Below are 18,258 nucleotides of genomic sequence, written 5' to 3'. Positions count from 1 at the left end.
ATTCCATAGTACAGGAAAGAGAAGACTTTTTTAAACCAAAGAGCACCAAATGACAGGTTAACAAAAAATCAATTTAAAAGCAGCTTGCATCAGCTTTTCAGTAGCAGGTCAGGAACCTACAAAGTAGCTTGACTCTTTTTTAAAAACATTTTTTTAAATTGATTTCAGAGAGGAAGGAAGTGGAAGAGAGAGAGATAGAAACATCAATGATAAGAGAGAATCACTGATTGGCTGCCTCCTGCACGCCCTGCACTGGGGATCGAGCCCACACCCGGACATGGGTGCTAATTGGGAATGGAACCGTGACCTCCTGGCTCAACCTTATGGAAGCCATGCTGGCTGGGCTGGTTTGACTCTTACGTTCCTTTACGATTACTACCCAACCTGGTCCTGCTTCCTGCAGCTGCTACTTCTCTCTCTGGGGCTGCAATAGTCCTGCCTCCCATGAACCTGGTCCAGTGTGGTGCTGTGTGGTATTTGGTGTCCTCTGGTCTCTGAACATATGTGCTTAATAAGCTACTATCACCCTCATAGGTCCAGTGCCAGTGTCGTGCGTTCAGCCATCCCCAGGGCTCTAGAGTGGGCCGCTCTCCCTCACCAATGGGCTGTAGAGGAGGTAAACAGAATACCATGGATCCTACCAATCAGCTCTTGCTTCCAGCAACTGCTGCCACCTTTTAACTGCAATTGCATTTGCTACATTAGCCCCACCCCTTGCTCCAGGCAAAATCATCAAATTCTGCAAACTTCACACCTGCTACAACCAGAGCACTTACCCACAGGTACTTTTAATCCACTCCAGTGTCTCCCAAACTTCTCTCAGGATGAGAATCACCTGGTGGAGTTGTTAAACTACAGATTCCTGAATCCCAACTAAGAAGTGCTAAACTAGAATTTTTGGGAACATATCGGTAAAATTGTATACTCTAAGCTTAGAGCACTAGTTAAGTATACAATTTTACCTCTATGTTCCCCAAAATTATAGTTTAGCACTTCTTAGTTGGGATTCAGGAATCTGTAGTTTAACAACTCCACCAGGTGATTCTCATCCTGAGAGAAGTTTGGGAGACACTGCAAGCCATTAAAACCATCTGCTGGAATCTCTCCAGCAACTCACCAGCCCTTGCTTCTCTGTCTCAGAGCTGTGGAGCTAGAATCAAAGATAATCTTATGCCTTTTTCAGAATTGGCATTCAGTGAAAGTTTACTTATTGGTTTGGTTCTTGTGGACAAAGGGTGCTTGCGTGGACAGTGGAACCATTGCCTTTCAAACAAGGCACATTCGTGTAATGAAAGCCCTGCCTGTCACTTTTAATGATGTGGGTGTGGATCTTCACTTTTGCTCTTCCCGACTCATGGTTCCTAGTGAACAGCAAACACTGGAGGTGAAGTACAGGAAAAGTCTCTGAACTCTGGAGGACTACACAACTCGAAAGGGTTCATATTCATCTATTTCTAGAAAACCTCTAAGCCAGACGCTGCTTCCATTATAATGTTACAGCACCACCATTATTGTAATAGAATTTCCCCAGTAAACTGTTTACAGTTTCTGATTCATAGGAACCATGGGTCATACAGACATGCCACGGGTGTTACTTTGTTCCTCAAAGACAAGCCTTGTGAAGTTTTGCTGTGTCTCCTTCTCAGAATACATTATGGAACACCTTGGATATGCCAAGGAGCTCGGTTAGAGAAGCATCATTGTTGTTATTCAACAGCAACATTTTTTTATGTGAGCGTCTTTATTAACACCCAAGATCTAAGATTTACAGAGTGTTGGACTGGAAGCCCCAGAGTAGTGTCAGGCAGCAAGCTCACCAGCACTCGCTCATGCATCTGGCTCTCTACCATGCAGAAATGTGGCAAGCAGCCATGGACACTAGAGGGCAGCACAGGCCCACTCAATACTCCTCATCTGGAGGACTAAGTGACAGGAACAGGTGATCTGCTCCAGTGTCTTTCAAACTGGCCTTGCATCAGAATCACTGGGAGGCTTGTGAAAGTATAGATTTCCTGGCCTCAACCCAGATCCAGCCATCTATATATTAAAGAATAAAAAATAGCCGAAGCCGGTTTGGCTCAGTGGTAGAGTCAATTCCGGGCAGGGGCATGTGCATTGCCCAGGTTCAATTCCGGGCAGGGGCATGTGCATTGGTTGCGGGCACATCCCCGGTAGGGGGTGTGCAGAAGGCAGCTGGTCGATATTTCTCTCTCATCGACGTTTCTGGCGCTCTATCTCTCTCCCTTCCTCTCTGTAAAAACTCAATAAAATATATTTTTTAAAAATTAAAAAATAATAATAAAAAATAATCCACATACAATAATGGGCTCTGGATGTATATTTGGAAGCAATTGGCCTCCAAAGAGCAACAGTCTCACCCACCCCCATCCACTTTTATTGAGATATAATTGGCATAAAATATTGTGTTAGTTTAAAGTGTACAACATAATTATTTGATATGTGTACATATGGGGAAATGATTATCACAATAAGTTTAGTTAATATCATCACCTCATATATTACATTTTTTTTCTTGTGATGAGAACTACTCTCTTAGCAACTTTTAAATATAGTATGTATTCTTTTCAAGTGCATATGGAATATTTTTTAGGATAGGCCACATATCAGGCCACAAGACAAGTCTCAGTGAATTTAAGAAGATTGAAATCATATCAAGTTATCGTTTCTGACCATAGTGGTATGAAACTAGAAATCAATTACAAGAAAAAACAGAAAAACATACAAACACATAGAGGATAAATAACATGTTACTAAATAATAAATGCATTAACAATGAGATCAAGTAAGAAATCTTGAGACAAATTAAAATGAAAATGTAACTCCAAAACTATGGGACACAGTGAAAACAGTCCTAAGAGGAAATTCATAGCAATACAGGCCTACCGCCCAAAATAAGACAAATCTCAAAAAAAAAAAAAAAAAAACCTTGCCTAGCATCTAAGGAACTAGAAAAAGAACAACAAACAAATCCCAAAGTGAGTAGAAGGAAGGAATAATAAATGTCAGAGCAGAAATAAAATAGAATCTAAAAAAAAAAAACCCATAACAATACAAAAGATCAATGAATCCAAGAGCTGACAAACATGGGTGTAAAAACCCTCTCTTTTAGAGAGCATGGAAGAGAGAGAGACAGAGAGAAACATCGATGTGAGAGAAACACGTTGATTGGTTGCCTCCTGCATGTGCCCTGACCAGAACCTAGGTCGGGAGGAGCCTGCAATCAAGTATAAGCCCTTGACCAGAATTGAACCCAGGACTTTTAGGTTCACAGGCCAATGCTCTATCCACTGAGCCAAACTTGCTAGGGCTATATTTCCATGTTTCTATGTTATAATAACAATACTATTTTGGTACTTCTCTTTTGCAAGTGAAATTAGCATTTCCAAGACAAAATAGAAAAATTGTTGGTAGTCTCCTAAATATGTTTAGAGCAGTGATTTTCAACTGGTGTACTGCAAAAAATTTTAAAACATGCAATATCTGACCACTTAGTCAAGGAGATCTTGTTTCCCTTTGAATGTCATGTTAAAAAATGACAAGGGCCAACACAATAGATATCCAGTGTGAATGAATCAAAACTATACTTATTTTTTTGTCAGGCTGGCAAAAAAGTATACTTTTTGGTGTGCTGCAGAATTTTAGCAATTAGTTTATGAAATGAAAACGGTTAAAAATTGCTGGTCTAGAGACTTCATCCAAACCCTAAGCCTAGGCTCTCAGCACCTGAGATGAGTGGTTTGTCTGTGCAGGTTTCTCAGTGTACTTACGCACTGCTGTTGCCTTAGGTCTGGGTCTCTTCCTGTTAGAGGATGGCCTGGTTGACTTTTCCTTTGATAAAACAGAAGGAATCCGAGAGTTTTCTCTGTAATGATTTAGCATCACTTGCTCCTTACTCTTCCAGGATTTTCCAGCAGAGGGGCAGAGTGTGGAGGCCTTCCTATTAAAGGTGCAGGAAGCCTGTGGACCCAATGTCCAGAATAAAGCATAAAGAGGGTTTTGTGACTAGTGCTCACCTGTAGAGCAGAACCAAGGGAATATCTCGGGAAAGGGGCTAGAAGGAAGCAGGAGAGACCCATACACATTTCCATAACGATCAAGTACATTGACTCCTGGTGTTTATCAAGATATCTAGTGATTGAGTACTGTTATTATTTTATGAAATCTTGCCATCATGGTACTGACATTGTAAGCAGGACAAACTCTTCAGACAGAATCAGGATATGGAAAGGAACTTCTCAGATGACATTTTTGACATCTTTTGTAATTGTATAATTATAACCTTAAAAATCTAAAAAACTGCCCTGGCTGGCATTGTTCAGTGGTTAGAGCATCAGCCTGTGCACCAAAGGGTCATGGGTTCGATTCCTAGTCAAGGGCATATACCTGGGTTGCGGGTTCACTCCCCACCCCACAGTGGGGGTGAGTGCAGAAGGCAACCAATCATACCAGTCATGTGTCTCTCTCACATCAATGTTTCTCTCCCCTCCCCCCCCTCTCTCCACTCTCCCCTCTCTCTTTCTCTTCCTCTCTCTCCCTCTATCTCTATCTCTCTCTCCCCCACCTTCCTCCTTCTGTCCCTTCCTTCCCCTCTTTCTGAAAGAGCAATGGAAAATATAGTCAGATGAGGACTACCAAAAATATATATATTAAAAGTGTTTGTAAATTCATTTCAGCGTCTGAAGAGTAAGGAATAATTTAGGAAACTGCATTCTAACTTAGATGCATCTAGGTAAGAACCCAGCCTGAGAAGACACTGGAAAAGACAGCAAAAGGCCAAATCCACTGTCTGTGGAACTCCGAATTACCTGGTGTCAGGGTTATCTTGGAAGGGACTCTCCCTTGCATCTCAATCCATGGCCCCAATAATATCCTAAACAGAAAGAAAAGTGTGGGTCTTTATGTTGGGATGGGAGGGCAGCTATTTCCCCAGAAATCACCTGAGGTTAAGAAGGCAATGGTGAGAACCTGGTCTCCTCTCTCCTCTGGAACCTTCTCTCCAGGCTCCTGACATGTCCCAGGGATATCATCCTGCTTCGGTCTACTATTCTTTACCTGCTCCTTTCAGCATGGCTCATCGTCCCCTCCCTTTATCTCATCCCTTCCAAGCAGGCCCTGGGCTAGGGGAGTTCAGGATGTCTTTCTGTGATATTGTCTCCCACTCCCGCCATCCCACTGAGCTGTCTGCAACTCCAAGCCATGCCCAGATATCGGGAAACTGAGCCTGTGCAACAAAGGGTCGTGGCTTTGATTCCTGAAGCAGCATGGAAAATGCTCGGTAAGTGGGTGCTGAGCAAACGATGTGCAAATACATGCGAAGGCAATTTAAAAGAAATGATATTGTGATGAAGTTATGAGTAACTTTTCTATTTTTAAATTTTTCAGTGTAGTGGCATTCTAGCTTTTTATATTAGTAAATACTATTTTCTTTTAAATATTTTATAAGTTCTTAAGTATATTTTAAATAAAACATGTGTATTTAAATACTTTTATAAAAAGTGAATAGCTTATATATACTTAATCTATTTCTAGAGAAAAATGCTGCTTTATATGAAAGTTCAGGGGGAAAAAATTCCCCACACATTTTCTAAATATGCCCTAATCATGCTTCTGTCCTCTCTATCTCAGCCTAACTCCCACTTAAGTGTAAGGCCCTCCGCCATGATAATGTGAGTCCTCCTCCTGCTGCCAGAATATAAGATTCATGAGAGCAGGACCTCCCTCCCTTATTGTTCACCAGTGCATCCCTAGCTCCAGGAACAATACCTGTAAGTGATGGTCACTCGGTAAATACTGCTGAATAAGTGGATGTACAGCTGCCTCTTTATCCAAAGACGGGAAGACTTAAAACAATGAAGTGGGTGCATATGTAACATGGGTCTTATTACAGTATAAATAATGGATAGCATTTATAAAGCATTTATTAAGTAAATATGCTAGGCACCACGCTAAGCATTTGATATGTAAAAATATGATATATTTTTATTTTTTAAAAACCTGTAGGAAACTGTATTGTAGAGGGGTTGGTCATTGCATCCCCACATATGATGTCCTTTATTATTTAGCAGAGCACTGAGCCATCTTCACAAATTACTCTTCATAATAAAATTATTGAGTAAGACAATGTTCCAGTTCTCGTTATTTGGCTCCTTAAAGCCACACAGTGAGTAAAAAGAGCTGCAATGAGGATTTTGATTCCTTAATTCTAGCATGCATCCAAAGCAGCTCAGATTTCCTCCCAGAGGACAAACACAAACATCTGTAATACTGCTGCCCGTGTCAGAAGGCTCTGGTGGGAGAGAGTTAATAAGTGATTACAGAATTCTTTGTAAACACAACGTGCTGTAGAAATACAAAACATCTATAGCAGTAATTAATCCTAATCACCATCTCTTTCTCTGTGTGCAGCTGTCTCTCAAAACTCACTTTGGGAGCTTAATCACCCCATCGCAACAAATAAAATAACCTCCCTCTATCTCAGACCCTGCTCAGAAACTGCCCCTCACTCCCCGCCAGCTGTTGAAGCTCTTTCTTTCCTCCGCCTATCCCCACTCCCCGTTGATTAACAAAGGCTAAATGCTAACATTAGTAAGAAAAAGTTCCGACCGAGCCTTTCGCCTTTCAAAATTCCCGAGCTTCAAATAAAATGGGCAAAAGGGAGAAGTGCATAGACAATTCAAAATAGAATTCCCTTCCCGCCACGTCACAGAAGGAAACCTTTTCTCCCTCTGAGCTCCAGTCATGCTCGTGTAATTATGCAGAAATACCAGGTTGACAAATTATTGTTTATTTAGCAATACGAGGCACATAATAAGCTCTGATGACAACGATCAAGTCAACATTCATTTATGTCTATGACTTCTTGAGTAATTGCAACAGAAACCATATGGCCCCCAAACTGGAAATATTTACTATCCGGCCCTTTATGCCAACCCCTGTTAGGCTGAGTGCTGAGTCCTGGGGCACTCCGATATAATAAGAAATATGAGATAATAAGAGCTTCGAAAAGGAGCCATTCATGATATGGGCAGAAAACCAAGGGAATGTTGTGTCTCCAAAGTCAAGTGAAAATTGTCCTTAAGATGGGAGGGAATGGCCAACAAGCAAGATGGGACCGAGAACTGAATGTGAGATTTCATTCCCGGTGGGTCATTGGGGCCCTTGGCAAGTGCATTCTTAGTAGGAATGAGTCTAATCGATGTGGTGGGTTCAAGAAAGAATGGGAAAAGAGGCCATGGAGACAAGTGAGAGTTTGCTACAAAGAAGAACAGAGAGAAAAAAGTCATTAACTGAAAAGCGTCCCAGAACACAGTGTGTTGGTTTTGTGGTTTTTGTTTTTTAGATGGTATACATAGCATGCTTATATGCCGGTGGGGATATGGGAATGATCCAGGAGAGATGAGAATGGTGGTACAGATGGAAGAGGAAAAGAGGTTGAATTATGATACAGCTACACTATGGAAGCTGCATCCCTAATCATAAGGGAGGGGGTTCCAGCAGTATGTGAAGTGGTTCCTTATGTCAAACATCCGGGATAAATAAAATCAAAACAATGGAAGGCCCTGCGGCAGGAAGCTTGCTGCAGGAAAGGTAGTGATCATCACCTAGTCGAGGCTCACCGAGGGCCAGGAAGGTTAGAACCTGGGTGAGCCACCGAGGCATGGGTGCATCCTGCAGGCTGAAAATGTCATGGCGCTCTCCAGATTAGTTTCCCTTTTGTTATCCTTTACTAATGGCTCATTCAGAGATCGCAGCTTTTTATAGAGAATCTCACAAAAACCCTATGTCCGCATGAGAATCAGAATGTTAACAAGAGTGTTGTCTCCTGGAGGCCAGTGTGTTGAAGGAAACTGTAATCAGGAAAAGGTGAAAGAATTCCACAGGCAGTACCTGCATGTGAAAGCACAGCCAGCCTTTGGTTTTCATTCCAGTGCCAAACCTTAGAAAGTTTGTGTTTTGTTTAATTAAGAGGAACCTGCCCTGGCTAGGTGACTCAGCTGGTTGAAGCATTACCCGGGATACCAAAAGGTTGCAGGTTCGATCCCCAGTTGGAGTGCGTACAGGAGGCAACTGATCAATATTTCTCTCTCACATTGATGTTTTTCTATCTCCCTTCCTCTCTCTCTCTCTAAAATTCAATTTAAAAAATCCTCGGGTGAGAATCAGAAAAGAAGAGGAAAGCTTACAAAACTAAGGAAGCGTTTGAATAAAGGAGAGATGTGTTCTAAGATAATGGGTATAATGGCATATGATTTCTCTTATAAAACAAACCGTGAACTTTCACGGTGTAACTCTCCAGGAAGACTCCTCGGGGAGGAAGGGGAAGCTCAGAAAAGCTGTCCCAACAATATCCCCTGAGTTTCTCCTTTCCCAGGGGAACTCTTACCTCAAGAACCATTACAGGCCTCAGGAGTGCAATGTTCTTCCTTTTATATTATGTTATAAGTATAGTGAAAACCTCTTCCTGCTTTTGCAGGGTAGAGACAAGACTAGAATATTCAGAAGCCTTTCCAGGAGACTAAGAGGAGAATGCAGGGAACAGAAACTGCAAGAGCAGAGAAACAGGAATATGAAATCTAGGCACAAGGGCTTTGAACCCAGATAATCCTGCTTTAAATTCTGGCTCTGCCCCTTACTGGCTGTGTAACCTTGTGCAGGTTAATCAATCTCTCTGAAGAGTCGTTTCTTCATCTGTAAAATGGGTGTATTTATACCTTTCTCTGTTAGTTCAGGTCCTCTGAGAAGGAGACGCCAAGATCAGATTTGCAAGAAACTGAGGGAAATGCCTGTGAAAGAAATCGGGGAGGGAGCCAGAGAAGGCTGAGATCGGTCAGACCCATGGGTCAGTCTGCACATGGACCCGTGAGAAGGGGAGAGGGAAAGAAGGAAGGCGTGATGGCAAGAGCCTTAGGCTGTCAGAAAGTTTCTGCAAAGCCAATGTAGGATCCTCAAGCCAAAACAGCAGCCAGAGGAGGCCTCTGTCTCACGGGAATGGGCCTCCCATGGTGTGCTGTCTCTGGCTGGAAACTGAGGGGAAACATGGTCTTGGAGGAAATTAAGTGTTGTGTCGTACTTAGAACACAGCAGCTGGGGGCATCCGCCAATTGTGCTCTTCACAGGAGCGTCTCTGAGAGGCACATCCTCCTGGTTATACACATCTTCTCCACAGGGTTTGGAGAGCAGCTCCTCCCGGGCTCCCAGGGGCCTCTCTTCCTGAGGAAGAGCCAGTTTAGTGGAATGAACCACAGCCCTCACGGCTACTGTTGATGTACAATTGGTACTCATCCTCGGCCTTCTCCAGTCTAACTTCCCCTCACTGCCGTCTATCATCTCGGCTGGTTTGAAGAGTGTAATAAATCACACTGTTAGTAATCATACCTTCTGAGACTGGAGTTGTTGCCTGTGTCTGTTCAAGGGGGAGAGGGAGAGGCCCAATTGCATCACAAAGACCCCACACTGCCGAAACCAGTTTGGCTTCGCTGTAAAGTGGGTCCCATGTTTTGATGCTGTGGTGTGTGAGAATCCCTGCCAGGCTGTGTTGGTATGTGACCATAAGTTATAGGCTCAGCAGCCCGAACAGGAGGTAGGGCTCCTGATGAGGAGGGCGTCTGTTGCCTAATGGCAGGAGGGATTCTATCACTTATATTACAATGTCTACCAAAACAGATCTATCAAAACAGCTCTTATTATGGAAAAGTAGGCCACTTCTGCAAGTTTTGAGCATTCAGAGGGGTCTTCAGAGCCAAAATCCTCTGAAGCATCTATCCATGTGTCCCTATCCCATGTCCCAGGTATTCCCAGCCAGGACCCTGGCCTTAGCATAACAAACCTGCTTTGACTGAGCTCTGCCATTCCATCAGATCATGTTTGCTGCTCAATTATGGCCTCTCTTCCACTTCAAAGTTTAAGTGCTGTCGTACTTAGACTGTTTATTAATAACGCTCTGATTCTCACATTCAGCTCAACCCCTGACATCCCAATTACATAAGCCTTTGCTCAAATTTGTCTGAATTGGGTTTCTGTCATTTGTAAGTAAAAGAGAACTTGGATATCTGAGGAGAGAATTGATTTGATGAATGGAGCTTGAGGTAATGGGAGAAAGATTTTAAAAGGAGTGAGTCAATGGCAGAATAAGAAAGCTTATACTGTATTTCCAAACTAACTTGTAATCACATAAAGTGCATAATAGTATACACCACCCCTACTATGCCCATGTAGCTATAGGTTTAAGAAAATATTATATAAAATACATAGCAATGCTTGTGAAATTTGTTCCAGCACTGAACAATTTTATAATCATGGGCAATATAAGAACTGACATTTATTAAATGCATACTGTATGCCAAACATTATACTAAGAGCTTTATATGCATTATTTTATTTAACCACTATTTCACAGAAGACTAAGATTCAGTGATATTATCATAAGAAACCATTGCCAAGGGTATATATCAACTTAATGCAATTTAGCATCCTGAATACAGATCGCTCTGACTCCAGAACCAATGTCCTCTACCAATGTATTTATATGACTTTTCTTGAGGTCAATTAGTGTCTAACACAAGCACTGACACATAGTAGGCACTCATTAACTATTTGTTGAAGTGCATGAATGAATAACTAAATCTTTATTCAGCTGGATTCAGTTCAAGAATGTTCACAGTTCAATATGCACTCTGCCTATTTTGTGCCATTTTACTTCCTAAATTGTTGGTTGGATATGTTCCCTTATCTATAATGCTATTGTCTTAGCTCAGGTTCTAATCATGTCTTAATTGGACTACTGTAATAATTCCCTAATTCAAACCTCAATCCCCTCTGCTCTAATCTCCACACAGCTTCCAGAATAATCTTTCTAAAATCAAATTAGGAAAAAACATCAAATTAGATCATACCACTCCCAAGGTTAAAGACTTCAGTGAGTACAAAACCTAAGCCTGGTATAACGGAAACCCCCGTGGGCTGGCTCCTGCTTACCTATTCTCCAGCCACATCACCCACCACTCCCCCACAGGTACCCACCTCACCAGGCTGCTGGACTCCTCACACATACACTCTCCAACTATCTACTCTCACTCACTCCTATGTTTTTTAAATGTTTATTGACCACTTGACTTGTGCCTGGCAATGTTCTAGGTACTGGTGATGGCATGATGAATAAAAAGACAAAAATACTTGCTCTCCTAGTGAATGAATTCTCTCCCTACTCGAATTCACCTTCAGCAGGCAGCCTTTCTTTAGTGCCTCCACAGAACTATAATAATATCTTTATGATACTCTATCACAACATGCGATAGCTGTGGATGTACTTGAATACAAGGGCAGATCTAGGTTTCATGAGACATCTAGGCTCGTGTCTGTTAGTGTGTGTGTGTGTGTGTGTGTGTGTGTGTGTGTGTGTGTACATTTTTAAGAAAAATCATTACTAATATAATATTCCTAAGCCCTTTCCAAGGTCTTGGAATGAGCCTGTGCAAGCCACTTCATGGCACATCCACTCCTATTTACCCATCTCCCTCTAGACTGTGAATTTTTCATTTCTATACCCCCACTCCACTTACACTCATGCAGCTCAGAGAGTCCTTTATCCCAAGTGTATTATCATTGCTTACTGCTTTCCCAGAGAGGCCGCTAAGTAACAAGAACCTTGCCTAGAAGCACATCGGCCTGTCTTATCTTAGGGGTGACAATGCCCTGGAGCTTGCTTTTGAGCTAGTGGACCACTAATTCTAACATTTCAATCCAATTCTTGCATGCTTTACTGGAAGTAGGAGTCCTCTCAAAGGACCACTCACTGCCTCTCCAGGGTCTTCCAGACACTTCAGTTAGTTCTCAGACAATCCCATAAGGCATAGGACCTCAGAAAGCAAATTAAAAACACGTATAAGAGTCTCCATAACAATCACCAAAGGATTTAAAAACTATTTACAATAGGGACTGTCACATGTACAGAGAACAGACCCACAGTCCAAACTTAGATAAAGTTTTTCTAGCTTCTTTACTCAGTTTACATAAGACGTTAAGGCTATCTAAGTCTGCAATCTTCCTGGTCCAAAATCATTTTGTCTGCTTCTTCTAGAAATATATATTCTATTGGTCCAAATATTTTTCTGAACTGCCCAAAATCAGAGAATCAAAAAAAAAATTAGAATAATGAGAAACTTAGAGTAAAATTAATAAAAAGATTCATATATGTATGTGTTTATCTATTATGTTCAAGTTATTGTGAGAAATCAAAGAAGAATAACATGATCCCAGATCTCAAAGAGCTTATAAACAAGTATTTCCATGGCCAGATTTATATTACCTATATTATCTGCCCCCTCTTTTCTATAGCTCTGAACATTTTATTTTTCTAGGGTTTTACTGAACATGAACCAAGTCTCATTAGTAACACACATGCTTCGGCACAAATTAGAAGTAATTGCAGAAAAAATAGCACACTTACCAACTATTCTCCTAAATGGGGAAGACATACTCCAACAGGGAAAATTGACTTTGTAATGTCTTAGAACCAGGCAACATATCCTAGAAATTAACTAAATTTCATTTGCTGGAAACTAAGCAACTGCGTTCCAAGGAATGACTAAGGGTTTCCATGGGCTACTATGGCCCCTGTTTAGAGGCAATACATAAATAAAATTAAAAATTAAAATTAAAAAATAAGGACATAAAAAGTAATAACCACCAAACATTTATGTTAGTACCTTTGAGTACTCACTAAATCTCAGATAGTGAGAGTAAAACATGGTCCTTGCCTTGAGAAATTCATAGTCTAGTAAGAAAGACAGAAATCCAGATAATGATACTACCGTGTTTCCCTGAAAATAAGACATCCTCCAAAAATAAGACCTACTTACAGGTTTCCTTCTGAGTGAAATATAAGGCATCCCCCCGAAAATAAGGCCCCCCTAGGCTCTGTCTCAGAATGCTATTGCTAAACATGAGAGATTTGGTCCACTGATTCTGAAAGAAATGGAGTCACAAGAAATTCACCAGGAAATTCAGGAATTGGATTGTTATGATGATGTTCCAGAAGATGATAACATGATTGTCATTGAATAAATGAGTAAATTCTTGATACTGTAGGATTCATAGTTTGTCTGGTTTGTGTTGACAACTACCGTACTACCATACCGTATACAGGTAATAAATTCCCTTTATTTTCATTTAAGAATAAATGTGTACTGTATTCTTCTTCATGGAAAAATAAGACATCCCCTGAAAATAAGACCTAGCGCATCTTTGGGAGCAAAAATTAATATAAGACACTGTCTTATTTTCGGGGAAACAGGCTACAAAATGTAGAAATGATCATAGGGACAAGCACGGGGTGGGGATGGGGTTAGTTATTTCCTTCACTAACCTACCTGGTGAAGGAAATAATATCTGGCCTGACTTTTAAAAAGAACATAGGGTTTAGAGAGCAAAGCTGTGAGGCAAGGTAAGGCAGGGTACGTATTACCAGTAAGGTTACCAATCAGTAAACAGAAAACAACTGTGACTGGTTTAATTACAAAAGGAGTTTATTAGAAAAGTACTGTGTAGCTCAGAGGATCCCTAGAAAGACTGAAGATCCAAGATTTAAAAAAAAAAACAGAAACAAAAGGATACTTCTCAGAGTAAAAAAGTCAAAATCACACGAGAGAACCAAACAAAGGACGGTGCTGCGGTGCAGTCACGGAGCCCCGGCTTCTCCAGCTGAACTGACCCGGCTATCACACGGGGCCCTGACATGCAGGTACTAGACAGTGAGTCCGGGACTGGACACTGGGTGCTCAGTGCAAGACAGTGGCTGCCCACTGGCACCCTTCAACACCCATAAAACTGGTGATTCCTAAGCCACAGGGGGGAGGTTCCGATGCTGACAGTTTAAAGAGGAGCACTATGGCAACATTCCAAGGAGATGAGAAGGCAAGAAAGAGAAAATGTACAAGTGCAAGCCTTTATTGAGGAAGAATGAGCCCAAGTCAATCACTTACGCTTTAAAGTTAAACTAGGAAAAAGACGAGCAAACTAAACCCAAAGCTAGCAGAAGAAAGTAAATAATAAAGAACAGAAAATAGAAATAAATGAAATAGAAAACAAGGAAGTAAATCAATGAAACCAAAAGTTGGTTCTTAGAAAAGAACAAAATGGACTAACCTTTAGCTAGACTCATCAAGGGGGGAAAAAGGAGAGAAGACATAAATTTTTTAAATATATATATATATTATTTATTTTTTACAGAGAGGAAGGGAGAGGGATAGAGAACTAGAAACATCGATGAGAGAGAAACATCGACCAGCTGCCTCCTGCACACCCCCCACTGGGGATGTGCCTGCAACCATTGCACATGCCCTTGACCGGAATCGAACCTGGGACCTTTCAGTCTGAAGACCTACGCTCTATCCACTGAGTCAAACCGGTTTCGGTGAGAAGACATAAATTATTAAAATAGAAATGAAAGAGGAGACTTCACTAGCAATCTTACAGAAATTAACAGGTTTTTAAAGAAATTATATAAACTTTATGCCAACTTATATAACATAATTAGGAAGATTTATATAACATAATTCTATAGAATTCCTAGGAAGACACAAATTACCAAAATTAACTCAAGAATAAATGGAAATAGACCCATAACCAGTAAAGAAGTTAAATCAGTCATTTAAAAGCCCTCTACACAATGGTAAGATATGTACACATATAATACCTTAATTTAAAAAAAAGGAAAAATAAAATAAAATAAAATAAATAAAAGCCCTCTGCAGATAAAAGCCCAGGTTCAGATAACTTAAATGGTGAGTTTTATCAAAAATTAAAGAATAAATAACATCAATCTTTCACAGAGGAAGAATCACTTCCCAACTCATTCTATTAAGTCAGTATCACTGGAATACAGACAAAGAAATATCCCTCACGAATATAATCACAAAAACCCTCAACAAGATAATAGGAAAATGAATCCAACGAAATATAAAAAGAAATAAACAACAAAATCAAGTGCTGGCAATGATGTGGAAAAAGGAACCTTTGTTCACCGGATGTATATTGGTGAAGCAATGGAAAACAGTATGAAGGGTCCTCAAAAAATTAAAAATTAAACTACAACATGACCCAATAATTGCACTTCTGGGTATTTATGTGAAGGAAATAAAAGTACTAACTCAAAAAGATATATTCACCCCCATTCTCATTGCAGCATTATTTACAATAATCAAATGCGGAAATAACCTTAAGAGTCCATTGGCAGATTAATAGATAAAGAAAATATATAAATTTAGCCATAAAAAAATGAAATCGTGCCATTGGCAACAACATGCATAGACCTTAAGGTCATTATGCTAAGTGAAATAAGTCACTTATATTCAAACTTCCAGTTAAAAAATAAATAAATCATGAGGACATAATGTACGGCATAGTGACTATAGTTAATAATACTGTATTGCATATTTGAAAGTTGCTAGAGAGTTAATCTTAAAAGTTCTCATCACAAGAAAAAAAAACTATGTAACTATATATGGTAGTGAATGTTAAAATAAATTTATTGTGGTGATTATTTTGGAATATATACAAATATCAAATTACTATGTTTTATACCTGAAACTAGCATGATGATGTTTCTCAGTTATACCTGAATAAAATTTTAAAAAATAAGGATCTTAGCCGAACTGGTTTGGCTCAGTGGATAGAGCGTCAGCCTGCAGACTGAAAGGTCCCGGGTTCGATTCCAGTCAAGGACATGTACCTTGGCTGCAGGTACATCCCCAGTAGGGGTGTGCAAGAGGCAGCTGATTGATGATTCTCTCTCATCGATGTTTCTAACTCTCTATCCCTCTCTCTTCCTCTTTGTAAAGAAAAAAAAATCAATTATATATATATATATATATATATATATATATATATATATATATATATATAAGGATCTTAAAATGGGGAGATTTTTCTGGGTTATCTGAGTGGTCCCAATGTAATCACAAGGGTCCTTATAAGAGACAAAAGCAGGCAGGTGAGTGAGAGAGATGTGACAATGGAAGAAAAGGTTAGAGTTATCTGATGAAAGATTTGATTAGCCATTGCTAGCTTTGAGGACAGAGGAGGGGGCCACAAGCCAAGAACACAGTGGCTTCTAGAAGCTAGGCAAAGAAGTGATTCTTCCCCAGAACCTCGCCCAGCGGATACTTGGATATTAGCCCTGTAAGACTCATTCTGGACTTCTGATCTTCAGAACTGTGAGATAAATTTGTGCTGTTTAAACCACTCTGTTGGTGTAAATTTGTTACAGCAGCAATAGGAAACTAATCATCACTGAGGAAGAACACACTTAAAAGCTCACTCAGATTATTGGCAGAACTCATTTCCTATGGCTGCAAGGCCGAAGCCCTGGATTCTTGCTAGCTATTGGCCAGAGGCTTTCTTGAGCTTCTAAAGGCTTCCTTAAACAGATAAAGAACATCTCTGAAAAACCTCTAGCTAACATACTTAATGTTAAAAAAAACTACATGCTCCCGGCTGGCATGCTCAGTGTAGAGCAATGGCCTGAGCACCGGAGGGTCAAGAGTTAGATTCTCAGTCAAGAGCGTGTAATTGGGTTTGATCTCTGGCCCTGGGCAGGGTGCATGTAGAGAGAGGCAACCAATCTATGTGTCTCTTCTCTCCCCCCTCCCCCCCCCCCCCCCCCGCCTCTCTCTCTCTCTTCCTTTCTTGCTTCCCTCCCTTCCACTCTTCCTAAAAATCAATGGAAAAAATACCCTCAAGTGAGGATTACAACAAAAATTTGTGCTTATTAACCTCTCCATACTCTGAACAATCCTTATAGTAAAAAGCTGTCTTTTCTGAACATGAGAACTTTGCATGGAATCTTTTTAAAAAGGAATTTAATAAATCTTATACTGTTAGTAACACTGTAATATCAACAAAAGTTAAATAATAATTACGCATTTTCCTTAACCCACACACCTCCCTTCATGAAGTGATCTGTCTCTCTCCTCCTTGGAACTTCCACTGCATTGCTTTCCTCTGTGGAACACGACTCATTTTCTGTTTTGCATTAGGTTCTCCGTGTTTCCCCTGTGAGATTACAGTTCCTCGAGGGAAAATGCTGTGTCTGACTTTTATTTGCATCCCTTCTGGTTCTCAGCACAATGCCTGGCATATTATCGGTGTACAATACACTTTTTTTTTTGAATGAAGAAAGAAATGAACCAACAGAGATTTCTATGGTGATATTATTACACCCTTGTCTTCCATAGAAGCCTAACACACAGCCTAGAAATAAATCACTCACTGAAAACAGTCCAGAGAATCTTATCTGTGAGAACTGTTGGCGTGATATAATTCTAAAGAATGTCAGGATCCTCCAGGTTATATGGAAAGCTGTCTGCTCTCTTGTGTTACTTTCACAAGCAAAAAAAAAAAAAAAGGGGGGGGGGGTGGAGGGGGGGAAGTGTAGTAGTTCCTGAAAAATATGTTCTAATTTTAGAACTTCATATATCCATGGCTAGCAGCCTTTCCTCTCACCGTGGTAGTACAGTAAAATGGTGGAGAGCTTGTAGTCTGAAGTCAGAATATCCGTTTTTCAATCTCACCTCCACCACATGGTAGCTATGTAACCTCAGGCAAGTTGTTTAACCCACCTGCGTCTCATTGTCATCACCAGCAAAATGGAGAAACTCACAGCACATACCCTCCAAGATATGGGGTGAAAATGAATGGCTGACATATTTAAAGGGTCCAGACTAGTACCTGGCACTTTGTTTAAAAATGATAGCAAAGCCTGGCTGGTGTGGCTCAGTGGTAGAAGTTTCCAGTGTACCTAAGGGTCATGGCTTTGATTTCTGATCTGGGTACATACCCAGATCACAGGTTCGATCCCAATCCGGGTGCATGTGGGAGGCAACCAATTGATGTTTCTCTCTCACATGGATTTTTTTTTTTCTTTCTCTCTCCCTCTCCCTCTCTTTCTAAAAATGAATAAAATACATCCTCTAGCACATGTGTCAAACACAAGGCCCGCGGGCCAAATCCAGCCCGCCAGGCCTTGCAATGTGGCCCGCACCGCGCTGTCATCACTGCACTCCGCTGTCAGTTTATGACATTGTCAGTTTATGACTGTTCAGTAAACCATTCGGCCCGAGATTTAGGCTGGATTTTAGATTTTGGCCCCTTCTCTGATTGAGTTCGACACCCCTAAGGCTAATATCAAATTATCCCCTTGACAGGGAGTTCGACAGAGGTGGGGCCTGCCTGCCAACTGCC

Source organism: Pipistrellus hanaki, assembly GCF_964339955.1.
Source record: "Pipistrellus hanaki genome assembly, chromosome: 11".
Lineage (NCBI taxonomy): Eukaryota > Metazoa > Chordata > Mammalia > Chiroptera > Vespertilionidae > Pipistrellus > Pipistrellus hanaki.
This window is presented reverse-complemented; position numbering follows the sequence as displayed.